Source organism: Lactuca sativa, chromosome 7 (assembly GCF_002870075.4).
Source record: "Lactuca sativa cultivar Salinas chromosome 7, Lsat_Salinas_v11, whole genome shotgun sequence".
Classification (NCBI taxonomy): domain Eukaryota; kingdom Viridiplantae; phylum Streptophyta; class Magnoliopsida; order Asterales; family Asteraceae; genus Lactuca; species Lactuca sativa.
The window spans coordinates 11,016,723-11,031,109 of NC_056629.2; positions in this window are offsets into that span (position 1 = coordinate 11,016,723).

Consider the following 14,387-nt stretch of genomic DNA (forward strand, 5'->3'; position numbering starts at 1 on the left):
GTTTGTATTGTATTGATGTTTGATATGTATGAAAAATTCGATTTTTTGGTTTCTGGAGGATGGACTCGCCGAGTCCATAGCTGAACTCGCCGAGTCCATGCAGACTCGACGAGTCCAAGCTTGACTCGACGAGTCAACTCGTCAGATGGAGCATATTTCGGGATTTCTTGCTGTTTTTGCTTTGGGATAGTTACCTTATCACATTAGATCAATATAAATCTGATTTTATGATATATTTGACTATATTCTTGATCTAATTGAAGATATTTATCAATTAATAAAATATTTGTTTCCTTATGTGATAATTGATTAATTATTTTGATTAAATTGATAAATTGTTTTGCAAGAAATCATTAAATAAATCAAATATGGATAATTATGTGATTAAATGTTAATTTTAGATTATTTGTTATTTGATCCTTGTGTTATGAAATGTTTCATATTTCCCCCCTTAGGTTTTATAGTTTAAATTTGAACCCAATAGTTTTGTTGTTTTGAAATTTAAATAGTTAAACCCCTAATGTTTTGAAAAAGGTTTCAAAACTTGCCCTCAAGTTTTGGAATTTAAAAGTTGATTAAAAGTTTAATTAGGAATGTTAAATTCTAAAATCCTAATATTGTTTTGAAAAAGTTCAAATCACACCCTTATGATTTTATTAATTAATTAAGGTGTATAATTAAAGGAAGTTTAATAAATCCATAAAAGTTTTGGTTTACAATTTAATTGAATTAAAAGTATAATTATTAAATTTGACCACCTAGTATTTTAAAAGTGTAAAATATACCCTATACTATATATAACATTAAAAGTCTAACATTATATATATATATATATATATATATATATATATATATATATATATATATATATATATATGTATAAGTAAAAGTCAGTCTTACCGTTAGTAGGCCTCATTCACGAAGCTAGTCTATAAGGGGTGTTTAAGGAAATTGCCTATAAAATGGCGAATGAATGGGTATCCACTCTTACCCACCGCACTCTTGACTAGTGGAGCGTCGTTAGCCGAACGGGTAGGATGGGACAAAACCTTCCATTATAAGTATAATGAAGTATAAAAGTAACTAAATGTTTTCATAAAATTCCCAATCTTAGTTACTTAGGCAAAAGTGAATTGATGCAATTCCATGAAATTACACTTTGTGCCCTTGCGAAGACGTTAGTGGAGCGTGTGTGGTTTACCGGCACATTAAATGGTTCTAAGCAAAGGTGGCAAAGGGTGACTCAATGTTTGTCATAGTTCGGTGGAGCGTGTGTGGTTTACCGGCACATCGAATAGGTGACTGTAACATGTGAGGGCACCATGTAGTTTGCATGGTTATTCACACCCGCTTTGTGATCCTCGGCATCCCAGTCACAAACAAGAGGGGCATATCGAGATTTAAACATGCCATTGAAATGTTCAATGAATCTCAAAGGATCTAGGAGTTTTCATAGATTTAAAACTTAAATTTCTTTTTCGTTTTTCATGATGGAAATTAGTGAATCGTCATTTACTTACCTTCAAATGTTCTGCAATTAGGGTTACGGCATCCCTCTCTCGAGTTGTAGAATATTGTGTTGGGTCCTAGCCTTAGTATCTCATTTTGGTGATTTGCTAAGGACTCATTCAATCAACTAACTTGAATTCGTTTTCTCCCGTATTGTAGACGTCAAAGATCGACAACTATGGTTTTCCCAAATCACGTGGAACAAGCATTCCACATGAAGATGATATTCCACGATTCGATGGAGGAACAAGAGATCATACTTCAGTTCCTCCTCCTCCTCAAATTATTCTCCCTAACCCACAAGTTAAAAGGCTTGAAAAGTTCAAGATCACTCAAGCCCTTTTGGCAAGTAAACATAAAGAAGGAAAGTCGGTGTATGCACACGTCCTAGGGATGAAGTCACACATTGATAGGTTAAGAATGTTGGGATCCATTGTCTGTGAGGAAATGGTTGTTGATTGGGTTCTTCAGTCACTTCCTAACTCATATAGTGAGTTCGTAAGAGAGTACTATATGATGAACCGCGACGTGACCCTTATAGATCTCACCTATATGCTTATTGCTGCTGAATCAACAATGGTTTGGCGCAATAAAAAAGCAAAGTTGATTGGTGAATCTGTCTTCAAGACCTCTATGGATATAGACAATGGCAACGAAAGACATGCTATGATCGAAAAGTTTGATCATAAGAGAAAGGCAATGTCTGAAGTAGTTCCATGTCCTGTCCCAAGAGAGTCAATCTGCTTTTATTGCCAAGAGAAAGGGCATTGGAGACGAAGCTGCCCTATTTACCTAAGAGATCTAAGAGACGGAAGAGTCGAAACGTATGGCTCTAATATAGGTAAAATCCATTAACTAACTCTTTTAAGCTTCTATTCTAGATTCTTAATACATAATGTGATAAGATTACAATTGATGTTTTTTAAGATCGAAGAAAAGAAAGGAAGCTTAAGGGAAGAAGTGAGCAAAATCTAACCATGAAGGAATGGATTTCGATCGCATTTCTTGAAGATTAGATTCTTGAGCTACTACTTAGAGTTAGAATTAGATTGCTAAGAAAGATGTATTAGCATAGTTTTTCAATGAATTGCATTGTAAGGACAAAAAAAAATTTTCCGCAAAAAAATAAATTTTGATTTTATATTATTTATTTATCCTTGCAATGGCGTATATGAAAATTTGATGTTTGGATGTTTCTATTATTAGCAATAATGGATTTGGTTCTTATTATGTTATTTATGGAAAGTCGAGAATTTACCAAATAGGGAAAGTTTCTCATCGCCCAAGTTTCAATTGGACAGAAACTTGGAATCATGCAACTTGGTTGCACGATGAATGAGAAATTTCATATTTGGAAATTAGACTAATTCATTGACAAAGTGTCAAGTGAAGGACTAGGAGATTGAGTACACAAAGTTGTGTGTTGATCAAGTCCACCATAAGAGTAACAAAGATATTCGTCATGATTTACTAAAGGTTTAGTAAATGTGATTATACTTATAAGATTAAGTGTAATTCGGAATTGATTAAAAATGTTTAAATCAATAGTAGAACGAATAAGAAGAATCGAGTAGGCAGAAAGATAAAAGTTTCTCCATTCTAAGAAGAAGGGAGAGTACCTTTTATGCTTTATGATGGGTCTTAACGATTAAGAACCATATCTCAATTGATCCTCTAAGTGAGTCTTAGTACAATTGTATGTCTAAGAAGAGGAATCAAGAATTGAAGAAATGATTAAATCAAGAAGTCAATCATACTTCGTTCCAAAAACAAGTCTTAGAGTTAAGATTGCGAAATTGAGTGATAAGTATTAAGAAGGTTTATACCATTCATCAAATGTGGAAAGTTGTGATGTCTTGGATAAGACAAAGACCAACTAGAACCAATTTATGAAGAGTCTTGATAAAATCTACACTAACTCTTGAATATTTGTTTGTCAAGAAATGTTTATTGACAAAAGGATCTTATATGTCAAGGAGTCAGTGGGAGTCTTAATGGTCTTGAAAAGTTTCAAGAACAAATCAAATAAACCTTATCAATCATCACTAGCACACGAGTTGAGGTTTACAACCTATCGTGTTGACATCATTTTGTTTCTATGCCGTTCCAATTGAGTTAATTATGCATATGAGTTCTATGAGTTCTCATTTGAATGAATAAAAGGCAAGGACCTTGATCAATGGAAAGTACATTGATAAGAAAAGGTGAGTTGCTTAACTACTTGGAAGACATGGTGGGTAGCTGTGCTACCATAAAGGCAAGAAATCGAGATCAAGAAAGTTCGATCCATATGAGTTTGAATTTGTCGTAAAATTTGGTTTTGACAAATTCACATGGATAGGTACAAATACACCTTTAAATCTAAGTGTCATAAGATTTCCTCCTTCATGAAAATGATTGTGAGGAAATGCTTTCACTAAGAAAGATTTTAAGAAGATAGTGATTGTAAAATTGCATTCCCGAATTCGATTATGGTTACGGTATCCCTTTCCATAATTTGAATTGTGAGGTTTGGCAATTGTTTACACACACATATGAACTATCTAAGGCAAAGGTGTATAAGTTCAAGAAGCCTTGATAAAAGATTATCAAAGCACTAAGTATTAGAAACATGAACTTAAGAAATTCAATAAGCATTGTTTTTCTGAAAGTTAAGCTGTTTCTGAATACATGTCAAAGCTAGTGGGAGCATAAGTGTTATGTTTTATAGTAATCATCATGATAGTGGGAGCATAAAAGTTATGATTGCATGATTATTATGGAACGTACTGCAAGCTGGCAATATTAATTATAGAAAACAAGAGTTATACCTTGCAAAGTCGTAAGGGTTGTAAAGTTGTTTTGCTATAATTAAGGGAGAGAATATTATGCTTCATTTCAAATCTAAAGGCTTAGGTTGTGGAATGTTAATAAAATTTAGTCAAAGGTACATAGTGTGTTCTTAAAATTTCGATTATGATTACGGCATTCCTCTTCACAATTAGAATTTTGAGAACATAGCAAATAAAACATTATGCGTCGTGTCCCATACGCTTCGGGTATAGGATCGATTGCAAATGCTTTAATGTTTGACCATTCTAAAATTTTCCAAATGTCGAGCGCATTTAGAGGGAAAAGGGACTAGAATTGGTTTTGACTAAAATAATTAAACAACTATCAAAGGACAATCCAAAGTTTGACGAGGATTGGTCGCTTGTGAGTAGTTGGAAGCATGGTATTGGATGGACCATATCGACATTATTATGAATAGAAAAGATTTTATTAAGAATGAGTTGTCATATGGAAATTATGGAAATGTTTCCATATTGGATGGACCATATCGACATCATTACGAATAGATACGATTCTATTAAGAATGAGTTGTCATATGGAAAATATGGAAGCGTGTCCATATTGGGAATTGAATATTGAAAATCTATGTCTAGATTAGAAACTTTTATGCAAAAGGATGTTCAAAGGAATGTACTTTGAGTGAGAGACATCATATCTAAGGAATTGTCTTGTAACAATCTCCGATGGAGAACTTTGTAATATCATTAGCAATAGTCTTTGTGACGTTGGTGCAGTGACATTACAAAAGGATCATTGCATAAAGTGTTAGAATCTAGCATATTCTATAAGTGGCAAGTATTTGATATTCTTACACTTATGAAAAAGGATTTGGAGTTGTGAAATGAGAATGGTTGGAAATGTGTTCAATTTGATCTATTTCACAAAAGTAAGAACCATAGGTAAACATTGTGTGCATGCTAAGAGCATGGGACAAGTGTAATAATTCAAGTAAGAAGTTGATTACCCGAAACGACAAATAATGAGTAATCGATATGGTGATAAATAAAAGGAGTTTCATTTATACTCAAAGGTTTGAGACCATATGGGATTAGTATTATTCTTGTGTTTCACATTTGCATGTTTTGACTTCCTGAATAATTTAATTGGTTAAGAACAGTTAAATTATTCGAACGGGCCACAGTCGTTCATATGTTCGAAGTAGATATGAAAGAAGACTGTCGTGAATTGGTGTGTGGATTGTCTAAAGTGTATTAGACATAAGCAAATGTTTGATGCAACATTCATGAGTGCTTATGAATATGATTTGAGCATTGGATTAAACCCACACTCACTTGGATCACTCCATGAATTGTATCACGAGTGATTGGTGAGACGATAACATCTTATATTCTTGAAACCGAGATGTGTGAGTTGTATCTTGCAAATCGGTTGCACATTGATAATATGTAAACGCACCGGTAACTTGGTGTCATAAAACATATTGTTGTGTGTGATTCGGTGAGTGAGTGCAAGCAAGCATTGTATCAAAGTTTATCCGTTCCTTTTATCCAAAGTGGGATAAAAGCGATATCTTTGGGCCCCTCGATGATTTAGTGATCACAAACGTAAATGCTCGGCCGGGCTAGGGCTAATTTGATTTGTTCAATTAGTCAGTCGTCATAAATCGGAATTCGAGAAATAGTACAGAGAGAATGATTAGAAATCATGTCTCATACGATATCTAAAATGGAGGAATATATGATCCCTTATCTAAAGGACATGCGTATCTGATAGGATCAGAGTTGACAGCGGCTTTGGAAAGCTACGATTGCAGATCAGGATCTGAAGTCATACGCAGAATAGTTATTAGACTTATCCAAGTGGGAGACTGTTGGATTAGTGTCTAAGTCCATAACTATTTTAGTATGTACTTGACCCGATGGTGCATGGTCCTTTTGGGTTGCGTTCACCAAAGCAACTTGATTGGAGAAATAAATAGAGAGAGAGGTTATTATGATTTATTAATAAGTTATAAGAATAGTATATTAAAGGAGAAATCATATTTGTTTAATTAATATTGGTCAATAATTAATTTAGAATTAATTTTGTGATCAAATGTAATTAATTAAACTAGAGGGGCTGAATTGTAATTATGTGATAGTTACAAAATAGGGTAAGGATTATCCTAAGGATAGGTTGGACGAATTTGAGGTGATAAGGCCATAGAATTCAACCATGATAAGGATTCAAGGCTTATCTTATGGGTTGCTTGGTGGGCAAGCAACTAGATAAGGATAAGGACTGAAACCCTATCTCTACACCTATATATAAACACCCCTTTGGCTCATAATTCGTCCAGACCTTCCCAAGGCTTCTTAGGGACGAATTCTTATACATCTCCTTTCTCTTTATATCTTCTCCATTTGCTCTTGGTGTTTGTAAGCCATCAGAGGAGTGACACTTGTGACTCTCAGCTTTCTATAACCAATTAAAGGAAAATTGGGATTGTTATTACTACATAACAATCAAGGTAACATCTTAAACCTAATTATATGTTAATATCGATTCCCATATGCTAGAATTAGGGTTTATAGCCTTGGATAACTTGCATGTACAATAGAGAAACCTAGATCCAAGCATTAGGGTTTGTATGAGCACATATGATGTCTTATGACCAAAACCCATCATAATGATGGTAGACTTATCACAAATGTTGTGTGCAAAGTGTCTACAAATTTCCAATGTTGTATGCATAGAAGTATCTGCAATTTATTTCTATCAAAACACTATAGTTTTAGATTTTATTTATTTATTAGTTTATTAAGGCATTATATTTTGAAAAAAACAACCAAACTATACCATCCTTATTATCATTTTTAACATAAAATAACAATGTAGTTAGTTTTTTTAACTGAAAAAACCAACATAGTTTTCATTTCCAAAGAAAATTATTTTTATGATTTTATCAAATATGCTTACTTACAAAACGTAAATTGGATATTAATTATGGTGTATATATTTATTTAAAAACAAAACTATAAACTTACTGGTAAAACTTTTACATTTGTAATTAATAATTTTTATGCGAGAGAACGCATAAAAACATAGAAATGTCTATAGAAATGTTTAAATAAATATAAAGAAATGTTTGATTATCTATAATTGTTGAAGGACCTCTTTGTATCACATATGAGTACCTTCAAGCCTTTTTTACTTGTCACGCGTGATACAACTACATATAACTGGCCATGAGTGAAGATGAGTCTACGTAAATACAAACTAACAGTTGATAATGACTGCCCTTGACTCTTGTTAATGGTCATATCAAAACAAACAGCTACGGGAAATTGTTTCCGCTGAAAACAGACGGAGATTCTGTTATCCGACGGAGTTAACTTCATGCGAGGTATATAAGTAGTCTCATTGAAGAATCTACTAGCTATAATGCGTGCCTCAATGACATGTTTTCCAAGCCTAACTATTTGTAACCTAGTACCATTGAATAGACTAGTACCATTGCATAGACCTTTGGTTTGGTCAATATTACGAAGCAACATGAACGGAACAACTATTTTTAGTGTGAGTTTATGGCTGGGAATTCCAAATGCCTTAAAAGCATTCGGTACATCCGAAGAGTAAACTGACTCCTTAAAAGAATCTGATGACTCTGTCTCACATAAAGAATCCGAACTCAGATAAGTTATCCCTTCGTCTTTCATCAATCCTAACATGTAGTCATTGATATCATCGACTTCTTCATTTGTAGGGACCAAAATAGCCTTATTTTGAAAATATGATGGATCATCGAGTTGGTTTTCAAAAGACGGATAAATGGTCGATACAATTGAATGAATATGGTCACATGTAGAGTGAATGATAACATCTTTTGGAAATTCAACTTCAGCTTCACCATCATTAGGACCACCAATATTACCTTCACCAATTTTAAGAATCCATTCAGTAAATGCTTTTGTCTCATCCAAATCATTAGTTGGACAACCAACCTGAAGCCTCATGTTTACCGTTAAACGTAAAACTATACATTCACTCCATAATCTTGATGAATGCAATGATGCCTGCATAATATCCGAATGATTACCTCTTTGTATTACTGAAAGAATTTGTCTAAAGTCACCTCCAAATACAATGGTCTTGCCGCCAAACGCTTTATTCCTGTCAGATGAATGGATAATGTCTCTAAGTGTCCTATTAAATGCTTCAAAACAATGACGGTGCATCATCAGAGCTTCATCCCAAATGATAAGTCTCGCTTTGTTCAGTAGTGCAGCTAGATCGCTGTTTGGCGCGATAGAAGAAAATGAATCCTCGGTCAAGTTAATCGGGATTATAAATCTTGAATACGCTATCCTACCACCAGGGAGCAATAATGTTGCAATTCCAATTGAAGCAACGTTGATAACAATTTCACCTTTGGATCTAATAGCAGCAGATAAGGTCTTCCAAACACATGTTTTTTCGGTCCTCCGTAACCAAAAAGGAAAAAGACACCACCTTGTTTGTTGTTAGCCGCATTCATAATGGTGTGATAAACATTTTTTGCTCGACATTTAATTTGGAATACAAATCTTGACGCTCAACTTCAATAATATATAAGAAAATGTACCTTTTTGGGATATTGTTTGTAATGTTGAATGTGATGGTGTTTTTAGAGCACTGGATGAAGAGGATGCACTCACTAAGGAACAATAGTATGTATATTAAAAACTCAAAATGAAATATAAAGAAAAATGAGTTATACAAATTGAACATTATAAACATTTCAGCACTTCAAATATAACCATAATGCTTAAATATAAATCTTACCATTTGTGATGTCAGACAGTGGTGTTGTTGGGGAAGAGTTGCTGGGTAAAACATTAGTAACAGACCTTGTAGGTTTTTTCTTTTTCGAAGCATTTGAAATGTCACTCATTTCAATATGTTTGATAAGTTTTACGTGCTTGGTTATATCTCTATATATAGTGATGTTGATGATTTCTAACACTTTAAATAAGGGAACTGGATATTTGAAGGGTTTAAATTAGGTAAAAAATAAATTTTGTCTATAATTAAATAAAGGAATTGAATATTAGTTGGGTTTAAATTAGGTAAAAAATAAAGTCAGGATATAGTTATGAAGGGAATAAATGCAATATAGAAACATAGATTTTGAATACTTATTCCATGATTTTATTCTGTTACCATATGCAAACGATTTATATTTATCCAAATAAAAGTAGATGAAATAACATATATAATAAAAACGTTAATTTTCGTGTGTGTGTGTATGTGTGTGTGTGTGTGTGTGTATATATATATATATATATATATATACTAGGTGTGAGACCCGTGTACTACACAAGTTTATTAAAAATAAAATTTTGATATCAATAATTAAACATTAAATATTTTATAGAATAATATTTTTACATAACATAATGTAATCTTTTGAAACATTTATAAAAGAAATCAAATATTCTTTAAAAACATTTATGAGACTTTATTATCAAATTAATAGAATGATTCTCTTTCCTTATATATCTACTGATGATTTCCTAACACTTTAAATTAGGGAAATGAATATTAAAAGTGTTTAAATTAGGTAAAAAGTAAAGTCTGCATATAATTATGCTAGGAATAAATACAGTATAGAAAAATACATTTTGAATATTTATACTATGACTTTTTTCTATTACCATATGCAAACTATGTATATTTATGCAAATAAAATTGAAATTCCAATTAGACAAATAAAAATAGATGAATTAGCATATATAAAAAAAATGTATTAATTTTTTTTGTGTGTGTGCATATATATATAATAATAATAATAATAATAATAATAATAATAATAAATTCATATGCTATGCTTCATTTAGAATAATAAGGTACATATAATAAATTTATAAAATCAAATGATGAACGAAAGAAAAAGAAACAAAATATGCATTAAATGAAAACAGTTCAATAACTTGAAATTGTCATAAATAGCACGAATATCATCGTGTTCACACCAAATAACAACCGAATAAAATTTTACAAACAACCAAAAGATCCATAAGCAGACAATTAAAAGTGCGACACACAAAATATTAAAAAGAAAATGTCTCTAAACATATTGAAGATGAAATGTAAAATGTTGTTGGGTGGTTTCATATTAGTCCAACTTTGGGATCTTCAAGGTAAAAGGAACAACACCAGTTTTTGAAGAAGACCACTCCAAAGAGTTAGTGTTTGCATCAATCTGAATATGGCGCTTCCCCGTACAGGATGATGGTGTTAAAGCTTCAAGGTCAACAACATCAATAATGTCATCGTGCACGTAATTAGTATTTTCCTGTAGAAAACACAAAATAATAAAAACCCGATCAGAGTAAAATCTAAAAAAACATAACCTATTTCACAAATTCATGTAAAATGAAAGAAAAATATATTGAAAAGAGGGCATAGGTTTTGACTTTGGAAATATATATGAGATAGTTTCCCACCTTATTTGGCTTGTTAATAGGAGTGCCATTATCATTTATAATGTGGTGTTCATGATTTGGTGACCGTTTAAAAACCTCAGCAAGAACCCTTTCATCATCAGTCAACTTCTGCACAGTGTAAGCACGATAGTTGTTCTACAGATTGAACATGGATATCTGAACTTTGAAGACAAACTTCTTATTTAGAAGGATTTTGAACTCATCAGGTATCTGTTGGCGTCCTTGATCCTAATTTACATTACAATGAAATAGTTGAAAAGTTAAAGAAGAAAAATCATATATGTTAATTATTTAAATAATGGAGATATATTATCAAACTTTAGCTATTTTTTCCATCAACCATTGGTTTCAACGATGAATAAGATCTTTTACATGACGCTCAAACAATACGAACAAAGAAGACCCACTTTCATCTTGCACACGAACTACTATCCTAATCCTAAAAGTTATAACATAATGCTTATATTTAGTTTGACATAGACAATGAAATATATGAAAAAGGTAAAGTACATGCATAGTCAAAGAGCTAATAATTACTTACTTTCCATATACATCCGAGAGTAATCCACAACCATCACAGTGAAAAGGACCAACATCAACATCATCATCATTTTTAGTAACTTTTTTAGAACAATCACAACAATAAAATGAATACCAACGTTCATCCATATCAAAACCAATGATAGTAGCGATGATGGTTAAACTAACTTCCTGTTTCATACATTGTTTGAAAGGAATCATATTAAAATCTTATTTCATATAAATTGTACATATAAAATCAAAACAATAATAGAATGCGGAAACTCTTATATAAAAATGTTAACTAAACCTCGTTAAAATCAGGAATCTCATCAATGTTTTTTATTTGAAAACGGAGGTAGTAATCCTCTGGATTAGCCACAATAGTATCTGAGTTGAGCTGCGATGTACGGCTAGAAGACTCAACATTCATATCCAAAGCATTAAGACTACATATACAAAAAATGAGGTTAAAAAACAAAAGTAATGATTTAGTAAGCTAAATGTCTAAGTATGGTAAATAACTAATTTATGGTAATAATTACAGTTGTTTTCATATAAAAACACAAAACATTATAGGATTCATAATTATTAGAAAAACATACTTTGATTTGAACTCTAAAATGTGAGGCATATCATCATTTATATGCAATCTTGACCCAAACAAACAATTACCAACTTGAGGCTGACCTGGAAATAATAAGTAAAATAATATTGTCAGTAATTACTTTGAAGTTGAAATGATAATTTGTTGAAAAAAAATCCTTACCACCCCAAAATTTGAGTTTGGCCAAACGTAGCAGGATGATAACCGGAACAATTTCATTTTGATGTTGTGAAATGTAAGTATTCAATTTCAGTGCAAAACTATCCCACAAAGCGACTGCAGTTTTCGTACCACTAAAAATGTATGGTGGTTATTAATGAAAGATAAATATAAAACTGGGAATGTGTAATAATAATACGAATGTGTACCTTAAATCCTGAGCAACAAGATTCATTAACCTTTTTTCTTTTCCATACTCAACAATGACTCGCATGGGATCAATTGACACAACTTCACCAAGAAAATCTATGTGACCAAATGTAATAAATTAGTAATAATAATCCAAATGTGTATTACATTAAAAACTGAAGTATAGAAATATGTTCAACTAATAACATAACAACATACCAAATGCAACACAAGTGTCAAAGTTCCTGGTTAGCAAATTTGGGAAAGAGATAAAATGATAAGGATCTATCGTATCAACAAAATCATTGGATACACAGACTTTTGTGATTTTGTAGAAATTGATTATATGTTTATGAGGAATAAGCATGTATTCGCCTTCATTGCTAGCCATAGCAAAGTTACTGATCTCCCTGACAACTTCTTCATCGAATAGGGATTCAAATACAAGAATAAGATTTTTTTTATTGTTGCTTGTATTCTATTACCCTGTACGTGACAATGAAAAATAAAAAAAAGTGTAAACAAAAAAAGTATTAAAAACACATAAAAATAATATTTTTAATTAAAATTTAATAAAATGGAAATAAAATTTAAAGATAAAGTATCAAACAATACCTACTGATCAATTAAGATCATGTCTAGGCTCCCGACCATTTTAGGATTGTTCCTATAGGCCTACTTCCAAAGCAAGACGACTTTAACACGTATGTTCCAAGACTCTTTAGATGCATCGATCTCAGCAACCTTATCAAACACAACCTGATCCGCATTATTAGTTGTCATGGAATACTATTATCTACAATGAAAGGAGATAATTAGTTAGAGAGAAAATTGATTTGAAATGAAAAATCGTAGACCCTATAATATTTATAGGGAAATATAAATTTGGTTAATGCTGATATGACATAAAGATTTTGGAATGTGATATCATTTTCATACTTAAAATATGTGTTATGTATGGTATGCTATAGAAGATAAGATCAATATAATATGTCATATATAATTACAAAAATAGATAAAATCATACCTAATTTCAGATACTAATTACCATATAAAAAACTGTAAATTCGAAAATTTTGTAGGATAAGTAATATATATATATATATATATATATATATATATATATATATATATATATATATATATATATATATATATATATATATAAGATCAATATCATTTCCATACTTAAAATATGTGTTATGTATGGTATGCTATAGAAAATTAGATCAGTATAACATGTCAAATATAATTACAAAAATAGATAAAATCATACCTAATTTAAGATACTAATTACCATATAAAAAATATAAATTCGAAAATTTTGTAGGATAAATATATATATATATATATATATATATATATATATATATATATATATATATATATATAAGGATGATGTAAATATGAAATATAATTACAAAAATAGATTACAACATAAATATGCATATAATACTTTCCAAATAAAAATTTATATAAGTTAAATTTCCATCAACCGTCTGCAAAAAAAATTGTTGGTTGAAGTTAAAATATATCTAAAACAAACATTAATGGTTTCAAAGAGATTAAATGGAAGAAATACTAAAGAAGGGATACCTTCTGCTTTAGATCACGATGGACAGCTCTTGTAGATGGGAATAGGAAGTTAACCACGGTATTTTAATAACAATATGTTTGACGTCGTGTTTTGTAATTCCGCCAAGAAGTATGAGCAGAAATAGAGAGAGTTTTACTATTTTAAAAATTAGTTGGTAAATTAAATTACCAATTGCAATGAATTGTTAGTACAATCAACCACGCCATATTTTGGTGGTATGAGTACTATGGTCTATAACCTTCTTGCTTTCTTGTGTTACTATTCATAACAGCTTCAACCACAAGTCTATAACCTCTATATCAACAATCGCATGTTTTCAAATGACCATATCCAATAGTATTTACATGTATCAGAATCTTAAAGCTATCAACTTTAGATCGAAAACCTTCCTCCAAATAAATATGTTCCACATTCAACCTGCATAAAATGTGCATACAAACAGATGGTAATTAAAGTGACAAAAAAAACTTTGGATTTTTTAGATAAGGATACATTGGGATATGGAATCTGACGCATAATTAAGGGGTGATATTGATAATAATTAAAT